The sequence below is a fragment of the Malaclemys terrapin genome, chromosome 21 (genome assembly GCF_027887155.1).
Source record: "Malaclemys terrapin pileata isolate rMalTer1 chromosome 21, rMalTer1.hap1, whole genome shotgun sequence".
NCBI classification, from domain to species: domain Eukaryota; kingdom Metazoa; phylum Chordata; order Testudines; family Emydidae; genus Malaclemys; species Malaclemys terrapin.
Window position 1 is genome coordinate 2,952,501 of NC_071525.1, and position 19,099 is coordinate 2,971,599.

The 19,099-nt window shown below is 53.2% G+C and overlaps 1 protein-coding gene across 2 annotated transcripts in view; it reads left to right on the forward strand.

The window, feature by feature from the left end:
- Window positions 1–1,839: 1,839 nt before the first annotated feature.
- Window positions 1,840–19,099, forward strand: part of VANGL2 (VANGL planar cell polarity protein 2) — a 43,422-nt gene continuing 26,162 nt past the window's right edge. For both annotated transcript variants that reach the window (XM_054010730.1, XM_054010731.1), the window contains exon 1: window positions 1,840–2,206. The gene's annotated coding sequence lies outside the window, so the exon portion shown is untranslated. The remainder of the gene's footprint in view (window positions 2,207–19,099) is intronic.

A 19,099-nucleotide genomic window follows, 5' to 3' on the forward strand; every position in this document is an offset into this window, starting at 1 on the left:
CAACAACAACAAAAGTATAAAGAGGTGATGGGGCCTAGTGGTTAGGGTGCAGCTCAGGAGAGCTGGGTTTTCCTCCCGGCACTGACATTGAGAACAAGTGTAATCCCTCCTGCTTTCCTGTGTGTTACCCAACGGAGGATGTCGGGAGGAATGATTGATTTATTATTGCGGTAAGTAGCACAGTGGCACCAAGAGACCCCACCGAGATCGGGGGGCCTGGCACGCAAGACGCCATCGGTCAAAGATTCACGTTTTGGGTTAAAAAATTGGTTTGTTTTAGAGAACTGTAAAATGTTCAGGTTTACATTAACCCCCCCCCCCACACACACACACACACACACACACCAAAAACCAATCAGCCACATCTTTCTGTGAGCAGTTCCAATGAAAATGGAAAAAAAACCCTAAAAATTCCCCACATTGAGAACAATGGAGAATCCTCATTGAGACTAATGGCCATTGCCCCCATTGAGAACAATGGAGAATCCCCCCCATTGAGAACAAGGGCCACTGCCCCCCATTGAGACCTATGGAGTATCCCCCCATTGATATCAATGGCCACTGCCCCCCATTGAGAACCACGGAGAATCCCCCCCATTGAGAACAATGGCCACTGCCCCCCCATTGAGAACTACGGAGAATCTCCCCATTGAGAACAATGGCCACTGCCCCCCATTGAGAACTACGGAGAATCTCCCCATTGAGAACAATGGCCACTGCCCCCCATTGAGAACTATGGAGAATCCCCCCATTGAGAACTAGGGGAGTTGCAGGGTGCAAGCACCATGAGTAAATCTGGCCCTTGGGTCAGCATGCCACAGCTGCCCTGGTTTTTTGCCCAGTCATGTACACCAGCACACACTGGCTGTGGAATACAACCTCTCTGATCTGGGGGTGTCTACACCCACTTTGACCCTCACTCCCTGCTGCAAAGGATAACCCAAAGTTCAGGGCGAGGGACGGGGGCATCAGAGCCCAGACTAATGGAACTAGGTGCTTGGGCCAAGGCTGCTCCCTGGGGGAAGGGCTTGCAGGATTGGGCTTGACCCTGCAAAACAGAAATGAATGGAACAGCTGAAGCCCCTGATTGAATCCAGGGGCCCCCGAACCTGCAAACTAGCCCAGCACGCCATGGGGTCAGTCTCCATGGCTCCATTTGCAGGACAGAAGCCATGTAGGGTGACCAGATGGCCTGATTGTTTAGGGACAGTCCCAATATTTGGGGATTTTTATAGGCTCCTATTCCCCCACCCCCTGTCCTGATTTTTCACATTTGCTGTCTGGTCACTCTAAAGCCAGGAGTGGTGCCATTGAAGTCACACAGCCATGGTAAATATTTGCAGGATCGGGGCCCCTATTTTCTGCCATCAGTCATTATTTTCAGCCTGTGGGGGTCTCTCTCTGTGGCTTTACCCGCATCTTCCCCCTTCGCCTCCAACCCTCAAGGGACTGAACCATGCAGCAGGGCGGACACACCGATGCCCAGGGACTGCGCCAGGTTAGGGATCCATCTCATTCCCCCGCCCCTCTTGCTTGTGAGAAAATCCCAGGAAAGTCGCGTGCAATAATTTCAGTTCCCCCCCCCCCCCCAGCTGAAATCTGGGAGGGCTGGATGACCCCTTCCTCGGCCAGGAATCTTAAAAAGAAAGAAAGCTGCCAGACAATGCTCTTCCCTCCCCCTGTCGCCTGCTCTTTCCCTTTAACACCGACACACTACAACAGAATGCGGGGGGGCTCTGGGAACTTCATCTCGGAGACAATGGGAGCGCTGGAGGGAGAGGGAACCGGTTCCTAGAACAGCCGGGGGGGGTGCCGGGCTCCGGGACTGGTGTTCACACACACACACACAAACACACACGCAGGCTGGCCGGAGGAATCTGCAATTTCCCAGCCGGAGTGTTTTAGTTTTTACCTTTTGCGGGCGGCTCCAAGGGAGGGGAGCCGCAGCCTGGGAAACGTCGGGCATTTCCCGTGGATTTGCGCCGGGGGGATTTTGGAAGCGACGCTTTTTGCTTTCCCAGTTGCTGGTGTTGCGAGGAAGAAAGTGTGTGTGGGGAAGAAGACAAAGCCCACAAGTCAGTTGCAGTTGTGTGTGTGTGTGTGGAGGGGGGGTTGGGAGCTAACAAAAGGCAAAGGAAGATACAAAAGAGAAACCGCGTCCTGCTTTGGATCCGAATTGGCCGCGGGCTGGGTTGGCGCTGCAATGGTGAGTGAACAATACGGTGTGAAGCCTGCTGGAGCGTCGGATCAAAGTTTGCATCCACCCCCTACCCCCCCCCGAAAATGCAAAGCGACAGAGCAGGCTCCCATGGTCGGGGTGAGCCCCACGCAGGAGGGGGGGCGTGGGAATGGCGGGGAAGGTTTACAAGAGGAGATTCGCCCTTAACACGGGGGGTGGGTTGTTTGTGGGCTCGTATAATGGGCATGATTTGAATTGTTGCTTCCCCCCCCCCCAACCACAAAAAGGCCTTAAAAGCCAGGGACTTTCCTGGGGTTGTGGCCAGGTGGGGATGCATGCGGTGGGGAAGAGCTGGTGGATGGAGAGGGAAAGATTTTTTTTTTTAAAGGAGGGATCCTGATCAGATGAAAAGCGAGCTGCTGTTTATTTCCCACCTCTTCTGTGTGTGTGTGTGTGTGGGGGTGGTTTATTTTGTTTGTACGGGGGGGGGCATGGTACATGGCTCATTTCCTCGCTCCCTGGCCTTTGCAGATGGAGCATTTTCAAGAGGGGGGTTGTCTGCTGGGTCCCTTTTGAATGATCAAACCCACTCTTATATTGTGTCCCCCCCCCCGGTGGAATAGATACCACATGCATTGTAGGTGAGGCTGGAGGGATCAAAGTGGGGACACAGGGGAGGAGGGGGGGATGTGGTCTGAGTATATGCCTATGTCTTTTTTTTTTTTTTTTTTTGGCCTTTGATTTAAAAATAATTTGCCCTGGAAAAATGAAATGTGAAATTCATGGTGTGAATTTAAGTGCCTGCCAGGTGGAAAAACGAGGAGGTGTTGGAGACCCTCCCCCCCTACAGAAAAGCTGGGTGTGTTTTAATGTCTGGGTTATCCATGCGGTGTAGGGCTGGTCTGTGCATGATTATAGCTGCACGAGTGCAAACCTCAGTGCAAAAAGTGGCCCGTGCTGGTGTAAACAGTGGTGTGCCCCCATCCAGGTGAAATCAGGGTAAGCCAGCACTGGCGTAAATCACCTTTTTTTTTTTACACTAGCGCTAGTGTGTCGACACTAGGGCTTTGCATTGGGGTAATTACATGAGTGCAAAAATTCCCCAGTCTAGACAAGACTTGAATGCCCCTGTGGTGCAGAGGGGGAATTTCTCGGAGCTGGTGCAAATTCAGAAAACCCTAGTAGCCTCACGTATCATTGCACGATTTGTGCAAACGAAAGATGGTGATCTGACCTGGCCTGGCGACTGGGTTAATACCACCTTGATGTGGGGCAGGCTGGGAGACTTTGTAGCTTTTTCACCCGGGGTGATAGTCCCCTTTTTTGAGGCAGTAGCAAAAATAAGTTTTGATTGGGGGTGGGGAGAGGTGTGACTGTTTGATGCTCCCAGTCACGTTCACGGGGATCCGCCTGTCATGCTTCCCTCTGCCAGCTTTGCTCACCCGGATCTGTGAGAGCGAGGGGCTGGATTCTGATCCCGCTTGCACCAGCCCTACTCCGGTGCACCAAAGTTAACTACTAAGGAGTTACTCCCGATTTACCCCAGGTGTGAGACCGGAATCCGGCCCCAGGTCTCTGTCTGGGTTGGGAAGCTTTTCTCATCATGGAAGGGTGTGTGAGTTGATTTCCCCTTCAGGCCTTGAAGTAATAACTGAAGAGGAGGTTTAAAAAAAAATTAGCTTCACCGGGCCGCTGGGGTTGGCTGTTGCTTAATTACAGCCGTTCTGGATTGTGTTGGGACTCATCTGGGCTCGGAGGCAGCCGGAGCTGATCCCGATCTCCCTTAACACCAGCGCGACTCCCCTGGAGTTACGGCTGCTCTGTGCTCCGAATCCCTCCAACTTAATGAACAGATGACTTCATTTCGATGAGGAGATGGCTCCTTTCCTGGCTGGGAGGCTCCGGGGAGCCTGGTTGCCTGGGGTGTTTAGTTTGTGGTGCTGCGGACGGGAAGAATAGTAATCCAGGGTTCAAGTGATGTCAGAGGCCTTCAAGCAAAACTCGACTGAACTTTACTTCATGGATTTCAAGGCTGGAAGGGATGCGTCGGATCATCTGGCCTGACCTCACGCATTATACAGGCCAGAGAACATCACTCAGTGATTCTTCTATTAAACCTACGAGCATGGGGTGGAATTTGCTTTCTGGGGGAGAACTAGTGACCCTGGCCTGGCCTGGCCTGGCCTGGAAGAGCTCCGTGCTTGTGGCATTGCTAGTGAGCTGTAGGTGAAGCCCTAGCTTTGGTGCGCGTTCATGCAGAGGAGAGATGACCAAGGCTTGCAGGGGGGCTGGAACTAGGGGGGCAGCCTGGCTGGAAGTGGTTTCCATCCTGTGCAGGGTTTACAGTTTGGTTCAATGGTTCTCAGCCCCCCAGCGAGACCCAGTGTCCCAGCCCCCCTGAACGCTTGTTAAATCAAACGCGGAGCTCCGGTTACCTGCCTTGGGGAGGCGAAGAACCTGCGAAGGCAGGGAGCCGTGGAGTCTCATGGCTCAGCGAGGGTCCCACCAAGTGTGCTGCGGAGAGGAGATGTGTGGCGCAATAGAGGGGAGAAATGGTGAGCCTTCTATGAGTGGCTGCCTGGTCTAGAGGGTAGGGCACCGGACTGGGAGTCAGGAGACCTGGGTTCTGTTCCTAACTCTGCTGCTGCCCTGCTGTGCCCTCCGTGCCTCAGTTTCCCTTCCTGCCCTTTGCTGGGCTTGTCTCTTTTGACTGTAAGCTCTTAGTGTCTCACTGTGCGTGCAGCGCCATGGGTCTGTGATCTTCTGTGGGGGTCTTTGAGCTTGACTGTAAGGGTCATCCTGTGGAGACGCAAAGCAGGGAGCTGTGAAGGTGAATCCGTTGCCAAAGGCACACGGGCTGCGTGAATCGCGGGAGCGGGAGGAGAGCAAATAGGCTGCTTGTGTGCCTAGACCTGGGGATCCTGCAGGCTGCTGCGCTGCTCATTTAGGGCCTCCATGCGAGGTGGACCGCTGTCCTATATGGCACCCCAGTGACCGGGTCCAATAGGGGCCTGACTCGTCATTGTCCTGCCCTTGGTGTGGTTGTCTGCAGCCGTGCGAAGGGAGCGTATCGCTCTTGTGATCTGGTAGCATGGTTGTCTGCAGCCGTGCGAAGGGAGCGAATCGCTCTTGTGATCTGGTACCGTGGTTGTCTGCAGCCGTGCGAAGGGAGCGAATCGCTCTTGTGATCTGGTACCGTGGTTGTCTGCAGCCGTGCGAAGGGAGCGAATCGCTCTTGTGATCTGGTAGCATTCTGCGCTCCCTTTGCACGGCTGCGGATGACTGCCCGTGCTCCGGCGTAGGCAGCCACCTGGCCAGATTCTGTTTGCAGCCTCACAGGTGTAAACCCAGAGCGAATCCATCGATGTGGCTCTGGATTTGCACCAGTCTAAACTGCAAACAGCATCTGGCCTCCTGCGCTCTAGGCGCCTTCGAAGGCCTGTTCTGCGTTGCCCCGTAGGTGCAGTCTCACCCTCCGTTCTCCCCGCCGCCCGAGCACGTTGGTGGACGAGTCCCGGGGTGCGGGAGCTGTAATTATGGCCGCGTAATATTCCAGCCCTAAAACGCCACGCAGTCTCGGTGCAAGCGGCCGAGCAGCTGCCGCCAGCTCCTCCAGATGTGACTGGGTCTCCGTGGGTGGGAAGGAGGCAGTGTGGTCTGGTGGTTAGAAGAAGGAGCAGGAGTTGGCCCTGCTGGGTTCTCTTCCCGTCTCTGGGGGAGCAGGATTCCCCGGAGTGCCATTCCCGGCTCGGCTGTTGGATGGCAAATCACTTTCCCTCTCCGCAACTCTGCCTCCTGGTCGGGGAGATGAGGCTAATTCTGACCTGACGTCAGTGGTGAGTTACTCGGACACTTGGAGATTCTGGGGTTAGAGGTCTGGTGGGTTGACCAGGCTTGGTTTGTTGGGTGAAGTGAATTTGGGGCAGGGACTGTCACTTGCTAGGTTTGTACAACGCCTGGCACAGTGGGGCCCAATCTTGGCTGGGACTGCTGAGGGCCACTGAAATATAAATATTTACTAATAGGAGTTTGTAAAGAAACAAAAATCCCCCCACCCCCACGCACATTTGCTTCAGAATGTGTGCCGCTAAAGAGTGTAAAACCTTCCCTTTAGGAAGCCAGCCCCACGTCTCAAACATGAATGGCTTAGCTTTGCCAAGCCTGATGGGCAAGCGGGTGCTGGCCTAGTTCCTGGCAGGCCTGGGGTCAAATCCCTCCCTTGCCACAGACTTCCTGCGTGACCCTGGGCCTAGTCTCTCTGTGCCTCAGTTTCCCATCTGTACACTGGGGACAGTAGCCCTGCCCTGCCACATGGGGGGGGGGGTGCTCTGAGGATAAGTTCATATAAATTATTTCTGCACTGGCTGGTGCCCGGGTTGGGTGGGGTGGACGCAGAGGTTAAAGTGATGGCGATGGGAGCAGGTGGCCTTCCGTTCCAAGCCTCTGCCCTGTCCTTGGGGTGAAGATCGGGCGGTGTCCCAGGGCTGCTCGCTCCCCCGCTCAAGTTGTCCGGGGCTAATGAGGTGGCTTTGCCTGTCCAAGGTTTTGATCTGCAAGGAGGGCTGCTGGGAAGGGGCCGGGGTGGAAAGAGGGGAGACAGTGGTCTAGAAGTTGCAGTTGGCAGCGTGTGAGGATGGGCTGAGAGTGAGCCGGTGGGGTAGGGGTGAGCTCTCCATTGCAAACTGTGGGGAGTTTGGGAACTGACGTTATTGGGGGCGGGGAGACGGGACTGCGTAGGAAACGGGACTTCTCTGCCCCTGCCTGTGGAAATGCCCTGTGTCTGCACTGCGGTTAGGTTAAGCACGCTGGCCAATGCCATGCTGTTCCTCCTTGGAGCTTGGATCTGGGCCAGGAGAGCATGTTATGACGAGTGTCTCTCTGGAGCGCCTGCTTGTGAATCGGAGAGGGCCAAGCGGGGTTCTTGCTGCCAGTACGAGCTGGGGGCTGTTTAACTAGAGGACTGAGATAGGGAAGCGAGGGAGCAAATAATCCAGCCCAGGGCTGCTCTGGGTCTCAACCAAAGCTGCCTGTTTCAACCCCTGGCATGGGTACAAAGCAGGCCCATTTTACAGTGTGATTCGCTTGTGCAAAGTCGTGCGGGCTGGTGTAACACCCGTGCAAAGGGAGGGCGGAGTGGCTGTGAAAGCACTGTGATTTAGTTGCCTTTTACAGGCAGTTTGCACTGGTGTAAATGAATGCACTAAGTGCAAGGCGTTGGAGAATCGCTCTCCAGGGATTTGCAGTGGTGCACTGAGGCTAAGTGCACCACACGGTTGCTATTCGGGCTTTCTGGATTAGAAGCCGGTTTTCCAGTCCAGTTCTGGTCTCTATGAGGAAAGTTGCACCAGTGTAATTCAATCAGTTTTTAGATAGATTTAGTTAAATTGGTGCAAACCCATGCTTGCATCCGCTCGCGCCTGTAATTTACTGATTTAAGCGGTTTTAGGTGCATCTGCATTAGGGGATTTGCACTGATTTTAACTGGATGGATTTAATATAGATTTTAGTTAAACCAATACAACTTTTCTCATATAGACAAGGCCAAAGGGACCTGGTAGAAAACTCAAACGACCCCTTCCCCCCCCAAATCCTGAGATAGGCTTAAAATCATGAGTTTTTTGGGGGGGGGTAATGAAATTGGGGTTCTGGTTTTTGCCCCCCTTGAATCGGGAGCGCTAGAAACATACTTCGTGAACTCTCACAATTTTATCCCATGTCTCATAATATTTGGTGAAGCCCCTGTGCTGGGAATCACGTGACTGCGTGAGAATCACGGCTTTTATTTTGTAAAGTGTCTAGTTTTTGTGGTTGCAGAGAGAGGCTTGAAAATATGTCCAGAATGCGCCATAAAAGCTCAAAATCTAGCAGGCAAATGAAAAAACCCACACAGTGTATAATTTTAAAAAAAAGTCTGGCTTAAAAAAAATCACAAATCTCACGCTTTTTGGACCCAACTCAAGCTTTTTTGAATACTTGACATTGGCAATACTAAGTCTTGTAATCGCATGCCTCTGGGAGCTGTGGCTTTCCGAAGAAAACATGGGAAGTGATCAAAGAATATATACGCTAATGAAAACAGAGCCTAGAGAAGGCTGGTCGGGAATGTCGGTTCTTCCCATCTCATAACACAGGAACAAGGTGGAAATTAAACGCTGACAAAAGGAAATTCTTTTTCACCCACTGTTTGATTAGCCTGTGGAACTCACCTCCACAGGAAGTCATTGAGGCCAAGAATTTAGCAGGATCCAAAAAGGGATTGGACCTTTATATGGATAACATGAATATCCAGGGTTATTGTAATGACTGACAACAAATTTAGGCAGGGACATTAAATCTCATGCTTCAGGGTTTAAGCCAATCTCTAATAATTAGAGATCATGATTAGACCATTGTGGGGAGGAGGGGGACAGATTATCCCACATCTCTCTAATATGGGGTTCTTACACCTTCCTCTGAAGCAGCTGGTGTTGGCCGCTGTCAGACACGGGATCCTGGCTAGATGGACTTGTTCCAGTCTGGCAATTCTTCTGTTCCACCAAAAATTGTGAAACTTGCAACAAAATCATGAGAGCTGCAGCACTGGGATTGTACCTGGCCTCTGATTCCACGTGTGTGTATGAAGTTGGGGCGGCAGGGTGTGTGTGTGTGTTGCAACACCAGATTTCACTGTAAAACCGAGTGGGGACTGCTGCCTGGTTTTTGACGGTGTGAGAGGTCTGGCTGGCGGATCAGAACTGGGAGGCGAAATGCTTGAAGTCTTGCAAAGCTCCAAGCTCAGCTGGTTGTATCCGGGAGGGGATGAGGGCTGGAGGAGACCCAGGCGGGTGGGGAAGAAAGATTTTTTTTTTCTTGGTGTTTGAGCTTCTAGGAGGGAACTGCAAACAATGGAGAGTTAAGTAAATTTTGTTGGTGGCCTCTTTCCAGCTTCTCAGCTGAGGAGAGGTGGGGACGTGGAGCTGGCGTTCAGGGCTATGAATAGCCGCAGCTTTCCCCAGCCAGTGAGAAAAGCATCTTGGTGACCTACTTCTGGGTGCTTTTACCTGGGAAGGGCTGGAGTTTATCTGCCCGAGTGGAACAGCCGTCTGGTATGCCCTCCCCTGCTCCCTCCCTGCTGGGGTACTTAGGCAACCTAAGCCCCTCTCTAGCCAGCGTGGCACCCTGCGCATCTCACCGGGGCGGGCACATGTGGGTTTTAACAGGGGCGCTCTCTGAGGCTTGGCCTGCCATCTGCGGGCGTCTGATTAGCGGAGCTGGCAACAGCCCTAGCTTCCCATAGGACGTGGCTGTAGCATCGAGTGCCCATGTGAGATCCTGGTTCTTCTGCCCATGCCTTGCCCCCCCGCCCCCACCTCTTAACCAGCTGCCCCCCTGCTCCAGCCGAGGGGCGCCCGCTGCACAGGCCCGGCGCGGGGTGGGGAGGTGGCCGTGATGTGGTGGACAGCAGGGGAAAGCTGTCCTATTGTATCCAGCCAGCTAGCCGTATGGCACCAAAACGCAAGTGGGCGTTGTCTCCTATCCTAGGTCTTACGGGGGCAGGAGGGAATCGTTCGGCTACTAAGCTGGAACGTTTACTCCTTTATTCTCCGTCACTTGGAGTCCTTACATTGAGATTGGGCGTCTCTTTCTCAAAGATTCGACCCGGCTTCTACAGACATCCTGGGACATGGGGGAACGATTCTCTGGCCTCTATTGTGGGTGTGATTATTAATAGTTATTAGGTGTATTACGGTAGTGCCTAGGCGCCCGTCAGGGACCAGGCCCCCGCTGTGCTGGGTGCTGTACATTATTGTTTATTAGGTGTATTACGGTAGTTCCTAGGCGCCCGTCAGGGACCAGGCCCCCGCTGTGCTGGGCGCTGGACATTATTGTCTATTAGGTGTATTACGGTAGTGCCTAGGCGCCCTAGTCATTTGCTAGGACCTTGTGGCACTAGGAGCTGTACAGACACAGAACATAAAGGCCACACTAGATGATCACAATGGTCCCTTCTGGTCCTTTGAACTTTCTTTCTCTTTGGAATAGCAATTCCTTCCTCCTCCCCTTCCCCCATGCAAAGGGTCCCAGCCCCTGTCTGGCGTCTAAATGACAAAAACAACCAGGCTGCTCAGTCCTCTCGGCTCCTCTGCTAGACAGCAGCTAGCAACCAAGTTCTATCCGAGAGAGAGGATGGCCCAGTGGTTAGATCGCCCAAGTCCTAGGCAGCTCTAGATTCAATCCCCTGCTCTCTCGGACTCCCTGTGTGACTTCGGGTGCTTGGTCTCTCTGTGGCTCGGTTTCCCCCAGGGCTGTGATAATGAGGGGCCATGTAAGTGCCTAAGGGTTTCTCTACACCTGTGGCTGGCCTGCGTCTGCTGACTCGGGCTGCGGGGCTCTACAATTGCGGTGTAGCCATTCGGGTTTTATTACAGGATAGATGTACCCTAAGATGGACAGAACTGTCCGCTCCCCGTCCCCTCACGCCGACCTGCGTGCTGGTCCCCCTGCCTTGCTTCAAAGAGCAGGTCACTGCTAGGTGCCCTGGACGTCAACAGTTAGGGCAGGCCCGCGGGCCCTTGCACAGAACCCCGTGCTAGCCACCCCTCTCTGTCCTATCGAGAGGGCTGTAGCATCAGGGCCTCCGCTGAGTTCCAGCGTGTCATGGGGAAAGAGACGATCTCTCAGGCAGGCTGATCCAGGCCATTGATAATCAATGATGCTAATAATAATAAATAACCCTCTAGCTCTTATCTAGCCATTTTCATCGATAGATCTCGAAGCGCTTTCCACAGGAGCGCAGTATCCTTATCCCCGTCTGTAAGATGGGGAAACCGAGGCACGGAGCAAGGAAGTGGCTTGCCCAAGAAGCAGTGGGTGTGCTTCTCATTGATGCTAAGCACTGGTCTGCAGTTAAAAATGAGATCGACTGGGCTGTGAAATATCCCGTGGTCTGAGCACCATAGCCCCCGGTGTGGACACGGCTAGGTTGACAGAAACATTCTTCCATCTACCAAGCCACTGCCTCTCGGAGCTCACCACAAACCCCTTCCGTTGATGCAGGAAGCGTCCATGCCGCGGCACAGCTGCTCCTCCGTATATGTGCTGCGGTGGGGGTAGGGGTGGCCTTTGGCCCCTTCCTCTGCTGGACCGGGTTACAGGAGCTTTCAAGTGAGCGTAAGTTACACCCACACCCCTCACACTGTCGGAGTCTGTCTGCGCTGCGAGTGCCGTGCGGGGGAGTTCTGATCTAGCTGGCATAGGTACGAGAACGTAGGCAACAAGGGTTAACAACCCCCACATGTACCCAGGCTCGCCCAGGATGAAGTGCGTGCCAGCCTGTCTTCACTACTGTTGTTGCCTGTGCTAGCTAGATTAAAGCCAGCACGGGTCTGCCTTGGCATGCTGCCGCCACGCCCTTGTGTGCAGTGTAGACCCGCCTGGCTACTCCTCCCTGGTGTTGTGTGGCGTTGAATCCTGTGCACTGCTTGGCCTGCGGGTTGATTGGAGCCCCGAAGTGGGATCCTCCCGACGGGGCGCCTTCAGATCCCGAAGTGCTTTGCCGGTTGCATTCTGGTGGTAAGCCCTTCACCCGTCACTAGAATGCAGCCACCTCTGGTGTGGAAAGGGGTAGGCAACCAGCACCCGGTATGGGAGAGGGAACATTAGCTAAGGGCAGTCTCTTCTCACCCCCCCCCCCCCCCAAATGAAAAGCACAGTGCAGTCTTTAATGTCTACACAGAGCTGAGGGGACCGCTGTTTTTAATGCATTCTCCAGCTGAAGATGAAACGTGACAGATCTCTAATCGAAGGCCCTGCTTTTGCATGGCGTGGCTAAGCAATAGGGTGACAGGGTGGTGCAGTGGGGACGGCCCTACACTGGGATCCAGGATTTCCAGGTTCTCTTCCCCACTCAATTCCTGTGTGACCTGATTTCTGTGCCTCAGTTTCCCTGTTGTTGCAGAGCCTTGGGAGGTCCATAGGTGAACAGTCCCATAGAGCTGTGTCTGTGCTCCTGTTTCCCACTAGTGCGATCTCTGGTTTGGCTCCTCCAGCAGAGAGACAGGACTCAAGGCAGTGGCAGGTGTGCGAAGCATTGTGTCATCTCACCCTTATTAAAACCATCCTGATTTAACTGTGATGTTTGTTTATTTGATTTAGATGAAAGGTGGCGCCAGTGGCATGAATCACAAATCCCTCCTAAGTGCAGTAGCTCGATGTAACATGACCCATCTCCAGGGAGCTGGGCAGTTTAAAACTCACCTTCCCTCCTGTACTACCCGTCCCCGTTTTCAGATGCCTGCATGGGGAACACCTAGGGTAAAACCTGGATCCTGGAGCGTTCCAGCATGGAGGCATCTTGCCCCTGTCAATAAAGGCAGGAATAAACCATGGTTCAGCCCCAAAGCCCCCCTACAGCTCTTTGTGGGAAGAATTTCCCAAGAGAAGTGGTGGCTTCTCGGTCTCCTGACGTCTTCAGAACCAGACTGGCTTCTGTGGCTCAGTAGAGGACTTGGGAGGACTTGTCTGGCCTGAGTTATGCAGGAGGTCAGTCCTTGTGGTGTAAGATCTACGAATCCTGAAACGGGGATGTCCTGGTTTGCTCTTAAGCTAATTTTGATACTGCTTTGAGGGTGGAGGGAACCCAGCGGATAGGTGTCCTAGGGCAGACACGGCCTCTCGCTTACGGGTCATAATCTTTGACGTTACATTAGCATCTAAAAGTCCCCCGTCTAGAGGAGTGCCCCATTGTGCTGGGTGCTGCACAGACATGTAGTGAGAGACGATCCCTGCCCCAAAGAGCTTGCACTTTGGATAGACAAAAGGTGAGAGGGGAAACTGAGTCACAGAGCGAGGCGGTGACTTGCCCACATGTCCGTGGCAGAGGTGGGAATGGAACTCAGCTTTTGTCATTCCTAGTCTGGTGCCCTGTGCATTAGGCCGCGCTGCCTTCCTGGCGGGTGTTGGGCAGATTCCTTTACTGGGCTCTCCCTGGAGCTGGGCTAAAAAACGAAGGGTTTTCTGTGAACAAAATCATGGATTTTATTGGTTTTGGCCACTTTTTGGTCAAATTTTGAATTTTCCTTTTTTAGGCTCTGACCCCCTGATTTGCAGTGGTCCTTCGGCCTTGCGCTGCTCAGCCTTTGAAGTGCCTAGATCACTTTCGAAAGGGATGCAAGCACCGAGGTGTCAATGGGATTTTGGCTCCCAAGGTGCCTAAATCCCTTTTGTAAATGAGCAAGAAGCTCCTAAATCAGTTTGGTGTTGCAACGCTGAGCACAGCAGTGCCGAAATATCTTGACAAATCTGGGCCTTAGACGGGACCATTAGATCACCTACCCAGACGTCCAGGTTATTGCAGGCCGGAGAATTTCACCTACTTACCCTGTACTGGGCCCAATCACTTGCGTTTGACTAACCATCTCTTCCAGACAGGCATCTGGGCTAGAGCTGAAGCTCTGAAGAGATGGAGACCCCCCAACTTCCTGTGGCGGTTTGTTCCAGTGGTTAATCACCCTTGCTGTTTTAAAAAAAAATAAAAATCTGGGCCTTATTTCGAATTGGAATTTGTCTGGCTTTAACTTGGTGCCACTGGTTCTTGTTCTGCCTTTGTCCACTAGCTTACGGAGCCCTTCCTTCTTGGGGCGAAAATCCCCCGTGCCAAGCATAGACACTGTAAATGCTGCAGACGTATCTAGCTCATCCCTGGACCCCAGTGCTGTTGGGCTGCGATTCCCAGTGGGGAAAGATTTTTAACTTTTATAAATACTGGGTGTGGGGAACACACGAATAATTAGATCCAATCCTATGGGCATTTTTTTCCCCATCGCCGGTATCCCTGAAATGCTGATGGAGCCAGGCCAGTCCCAGCTGACAGCCCCTCAAGGTCTTGTGCTGGGACAAGTGGCAGACGCTGCCCTCCCGTACGCCTCCTCGCTGGTTCTGCGTTACTCCCCCGTGACACACGCTGTGATGGCCAGTGTGTGTGTAGGTGGAAGCCAGCCAGGAGCGGGGCAGGTGCTGAGGTGGGAAGATGGGAGACCAGCAGGGAAATGCCAGCTGGCTTCTTTATTTACAAACAGACTTTGCAAAAGTGATGGATTGATTTCCACCCCCTCCGCCCCCAACCCATCTGGCTTTGGTCCCGCTCTTCGGAGCAAGTTTTCTCTCTCTCTGGGCTCAGTGGCAGTTGCGGGTCTCTGCAGCCTCCCCTTTTCGTGGAGGTAACTTCTTCGGGGACAGCTGGGTCCGCTCTGGCTGGTCCCCAGGTCCAGATCAAGACGCAAAGGGACCATTGTGATCATCTAGTCTGACCGCCTGCATCCCACAGGCCAGAGAACCCACCCGGTGTCTTCTGCATCAAGCCCATAACCGCCGGCTGGACCAGTGCCTATGTCACAGCCAGGGCTGCAGCACCTGTATTCCCCCCTCATCGTGCAAGCAAGGACACCCACTTCTAGACTCCTGGCTCCTCGGCCGTCACCCCTCTGGGCGGAGACGTGTGGCCCCCCCGACCGGGGTATTTCCGGATGCACAGCTCCCAGCCTGCACTGTGAGCCAGCCTGCTCTCTTTGCTTTCTCAGTGTAGGCGCCACCGTGGTAAGGCGCCCTGCCCTTAGTAAGCACATTTATTTTTAAGGTGAAAGCCCTACAGAGAAGACACAATAAAAGAACCCACCCGCATGTTAATAAACTTAGCAGAGATCTTCCCCCAGCTCCAGCAAGGGCTCTGGGAGGGGTCAGTCCTTCAAACCTCACCCAGGGTTTCCCTGCGGTTACAAGTAAATAATAGGTTTGGCTGCATGAATAAATCAGCCTGGTCTTTATACAGCTGAGCTCTTTGATCTAGAGATTCCAGGAGCAGGTGATTAATAGACAACAGGTCTCTGCTCAGGGCGTACCTTCACAAGGCTGGGTTTTTGCACGGCTGGAGAAGGGGAGGGTGCATCTGCGTTCACCTCCCCCTGGGGATTTCCACTGAACCCAAAGTTCACTCTGGTCTGGCACTGTTTCAAAGAGTTCTTTGATGCTCTTAACGCTTCCCAGGGTTTACCTTCATTGTCTGCTCCCCAGAGACGTTCTGCACGATCCCCCAATAATACGTAATACAACAAACTCATAGGATGCTTCAACTTAATTTAGCAAACGTCCAGGAGACTGCTGGGAACCGCCGTGCGTGTCACGCGTCTCTCTTAGAAAGGTGTCCCGTCTGGAGTTCAAGCCCAAAAATCCCCCAGGAAAGCTGTTCCCAGGGTTAATATCCTCCCAGGTTAATGTTTGTGCCTTGACTCCAGTTTGAATGGATGCAGTTTGAGCTTCCCGCGGTTGGGCTGGGTCTCATTTCTGCTCATCGGCTGGCTGGTCTCCTGTGTCCATATCCTTGGGCCGAGGCTGTCGTCACCTGCTCCCGTTCCCAGCAGCCTCTTGGCTGCGTGACTCTTGCCATCTCTTGGGAAAGCTCCTTGCGTCTTGAGTTGGGTTAGACCCTTATAACTACGCGTCTACACTTTGAACTAAAGCCTGTGATGCTGCGTCTCCGAGCCTGGGGCAATTGACTCAGGCTCGTGGGGCTCGGGCTACGGGGCTAAAAATAAGATCGTAGCTGTTCGGACGGGGGCTGGAGCCCGGGCTTGGAAACTGGGTGAAGGGGGAGGGCTCAGAGTTGAGTGGGAAGATCTGCTCTGCTATGTTTAGCCTCGCGGTGCTAGCCCCGGCTCTGAGAGTTGCTGCCACGGGGTTTGTTTGCAGTGTAGCCGGACCCAAATAATGACAACACCTGGGCCAAGATTTTCAAAAAGAGGGAACCTAACGTTAGGCTCCTAACAGTGAAATTTTTCGAGGGCGCGGCAGTGATCTAGACGCACGAGTCCCACTGACTTTCATTGCGACCTATGCTCCGAAGTCATTTCGAGAAATCCCACCTCTAACTCCGTACGTCGGCTCCTAAATCAGCAGCCTGGCTTTGAAATGTAGTGAGCACCCACAGCTCTTATCGATGTCCGTGAGTGCAGCCTGCAGGAGCACGATTTAGAAGTCCAGGGTGGTCTACGTGGAGAAATTGACCAGCGTCACTATTGCAGAATAAGCTGTTTTGTGGGTGGACACTGTTCTGCAATGAAAGTGATTTTATTCCAGGGCATATGTGCATGCTGGAATAGCTAAATTATACTTGATTAGCTGTGCTCGTCTCATTTCCCCTAACTTTCAGCTCCTGCCTCGGAAAACCTTAGCTGAGATTTTCCAAAATAAGTAGTAATTTTGGATGGCTAACATTTTGGGGGGGGGGAGGGGGATGCCCAATTGGAGACGCCTTAAATGCTCAGAAAGCACCAAGCATCCATGCTCTGAAAATCATGCTCCTTTAAAGCATCTTAAATTGCGCTCCGGACACCCCTGGCTTTTGGAAATCTTGGCCCTTCTGCAGTCATTTTTGTCTGAACAGCTGAAACTTTTCTTTCTAGCGCTGCACTGGGCCCCGTTTGGCAGGTGACGTTTTTCGTGGCTGGAAGGGCTGGAAAGTTTCTGTGGTTGCTGCTGAAGTTTAAATTCTGTAGAAATCATTGGCATGGGCCTCCCTGCTGATCGGGGGAGAAGCGACTTCCTTGCTACTGAGGAGTGGCTTGTTTTCAAGCCCTGAGTCAGTATTATTCTCCATGTATAGACGAAGGAAGGGAGGCACGCAGATGCCTGCTGGGCTTAAGGGCACACAGCAGTTGCAGGAATGGAACCCAGGTGTCCTGATGCCCAGTCCCGCTTGCACACCGCTAGACACTTCTTTCCTGGGCTCCTGAGGAGCACAAATATGTGTTTTGTTCCTTGAACATAAGAACGGCCACACTGGGTCAGACCAAGGGTCCATCGAGCCCAGTGTCCTGTCCTCTGACACTGGCCAGTGCCAGGTGCCCCAGAGGGAATGAACAGAACAGGCAATCATCAAGTGATCCATCCCCTGTCGCCCATTCCCAGCTTCTGGCAAATAGAGGCCAGTGACACCATCCCTGCCCAGCCTGGCTAATAGCCATTGATGGACGTATCCTCCATGAATTTATCTAGTTCTTTTTTGAACCCTGTTATGGTCTTGGCCTTCACAACATCCTCTGGCAAGGAGTTCCACAGGTTGACTATGCATTGGGGGAAGAAATACTTCCTTTTGTTTGTTTTAAAGCTGCTGCCTATTAATTTCATTGGGTGACCCCCGAGTTCTTGTGTTCTGAGAAGGAGTAAATAACACTTCCTGATTTACTTTCTCCACACCCCTCGTCACTGTATAGACCTCAATCATATCCCCCCTTAGTCTTCTCTTTTCCAAGCTGAAAAGTCCCTGTCTTATTAATGTCTCCTCATATGGAACCCGTTCCATACCCCTAATCGGTTTTGTTGCCCTTTTCTTGGAGTGGGCGTGTGCACGGGCTCACGTTAGGCGATTAGCTTGCGAGGTGAATGATTATTTTTCCCCTTCCTGCCTTAATGTCCTGGGCTACTGATTCCAGTGGGAAGCTCAAAGTGACCTCTTAGGACCCACCCTTGCAACCTAAGCCTCTTCCAGTAACACCGCACCTGTAACTGGGATTTTCCTGGTCCATGGGGGCGGGATAAGAATCCAGCTCATTTTTGCCAGGGCTAACGAGGAATAATAATTAGCAATGAGGGGCTCTGCAGCAGGGCGGTGAAGATCTGTCAGGTGGGAGGAGCTTTATCTCCTATTCACCCAGCCTGGTTTTTGTAACCACTAGATCTTGGGCAGGGGGACCAGATGGGGGCTGGGATGCTATCCACAGTGCAGCGCCTTGTTTGCCCCATACTGCCTCTTGCGGTGAGGATGCCCGCCGCTGGCAAAGGCTCCGCATGGGTTCTACCAACACTGCCCGTCAGCAGCAGCAGGCCCTATCTAGGGGCCGTAAAGTGGGCATCAGTTACTGGGGCACTCACCTTTAGGCCCCTTGACAGTTTAAAGGGGACTCGAGATTCAGAGCCCCTAATATTGACCTCCCCTTTAAATGCAACAAATGACCAGGAAGCAGTGGGGATCCTCACCTGCTCCCCTTTTTTTCTCAGTCAGTGGCTAACATCTAAACTAGCAGGGGTCAGCCTTTGAATCGTGACTTCAGGGGTGGGAGAGATCAGGGATGGGGAGGGGTTCTCCCCTCTCTCGCCAGAGCAGATCCGCTGAGCTATGCTACAAGCCGCTGGCCGGGTTTTCTGCTGGCGCTGGGCCTGGCCCAAAGGAGCAGGGGGGGGATTGCATGTGGCCAAGCCAGCACGTTGGGTGTTGGGGCGTGAGAGCAGCTGCAAACTCCCAACCCCACCAGGCAATCGAGTCCCTTAACTCCGGTGCTAATCTGCTGGAGCGTTCATGTGGCCTCGCTGTGAACCAGAGCCGTGAACGAGGCCTGCGGTTTGCTTGCTGCAGACCCATGTTCACCTCTCCGTCTGGCACTTGGCAGGGTGTTTATCTTGCTGCCTGTTCCTGCAAAATGCAGCTCAGAGTGCGTCATGGGCAAGCTGTAGGGAGGGGGTAGTTAAGTGGCTTTGAGGTTAAGACGCTGGCCGGGGATGGGGAAGATCTGCACTCGGTTCCCATTTGGGCCACTGCTTCTCAGCAGTGCCTCTACTTCATTTCCTCATCAGTACACGTGGGAGAATGATCCTGGCTTGCCCGTTTCACTGGTGAGCTCTTCGGGGCAGGCACTGTCTCAGCCTATGTATGTGGCGCGCCCAGCGGTCTCATCTCAGTGAGGGCATCTGGGCACCAGCAGAACAGAAAGAACTTCTTCGAACCTGGCGTCATCCAAGTCCCTCTTTCCGGGTGTTATTTTGAACCGTAGCAGCGTGATGTGGAAGTTAGTGGGTTTGCCTTGGCTGGGTCCTTGCTCCTTGTGTTTCTCAGTTCGAATGAACCTGAAATTCAAAGCAAGACTTTGGCCCATCCCTAGCTCTTCTCTCATG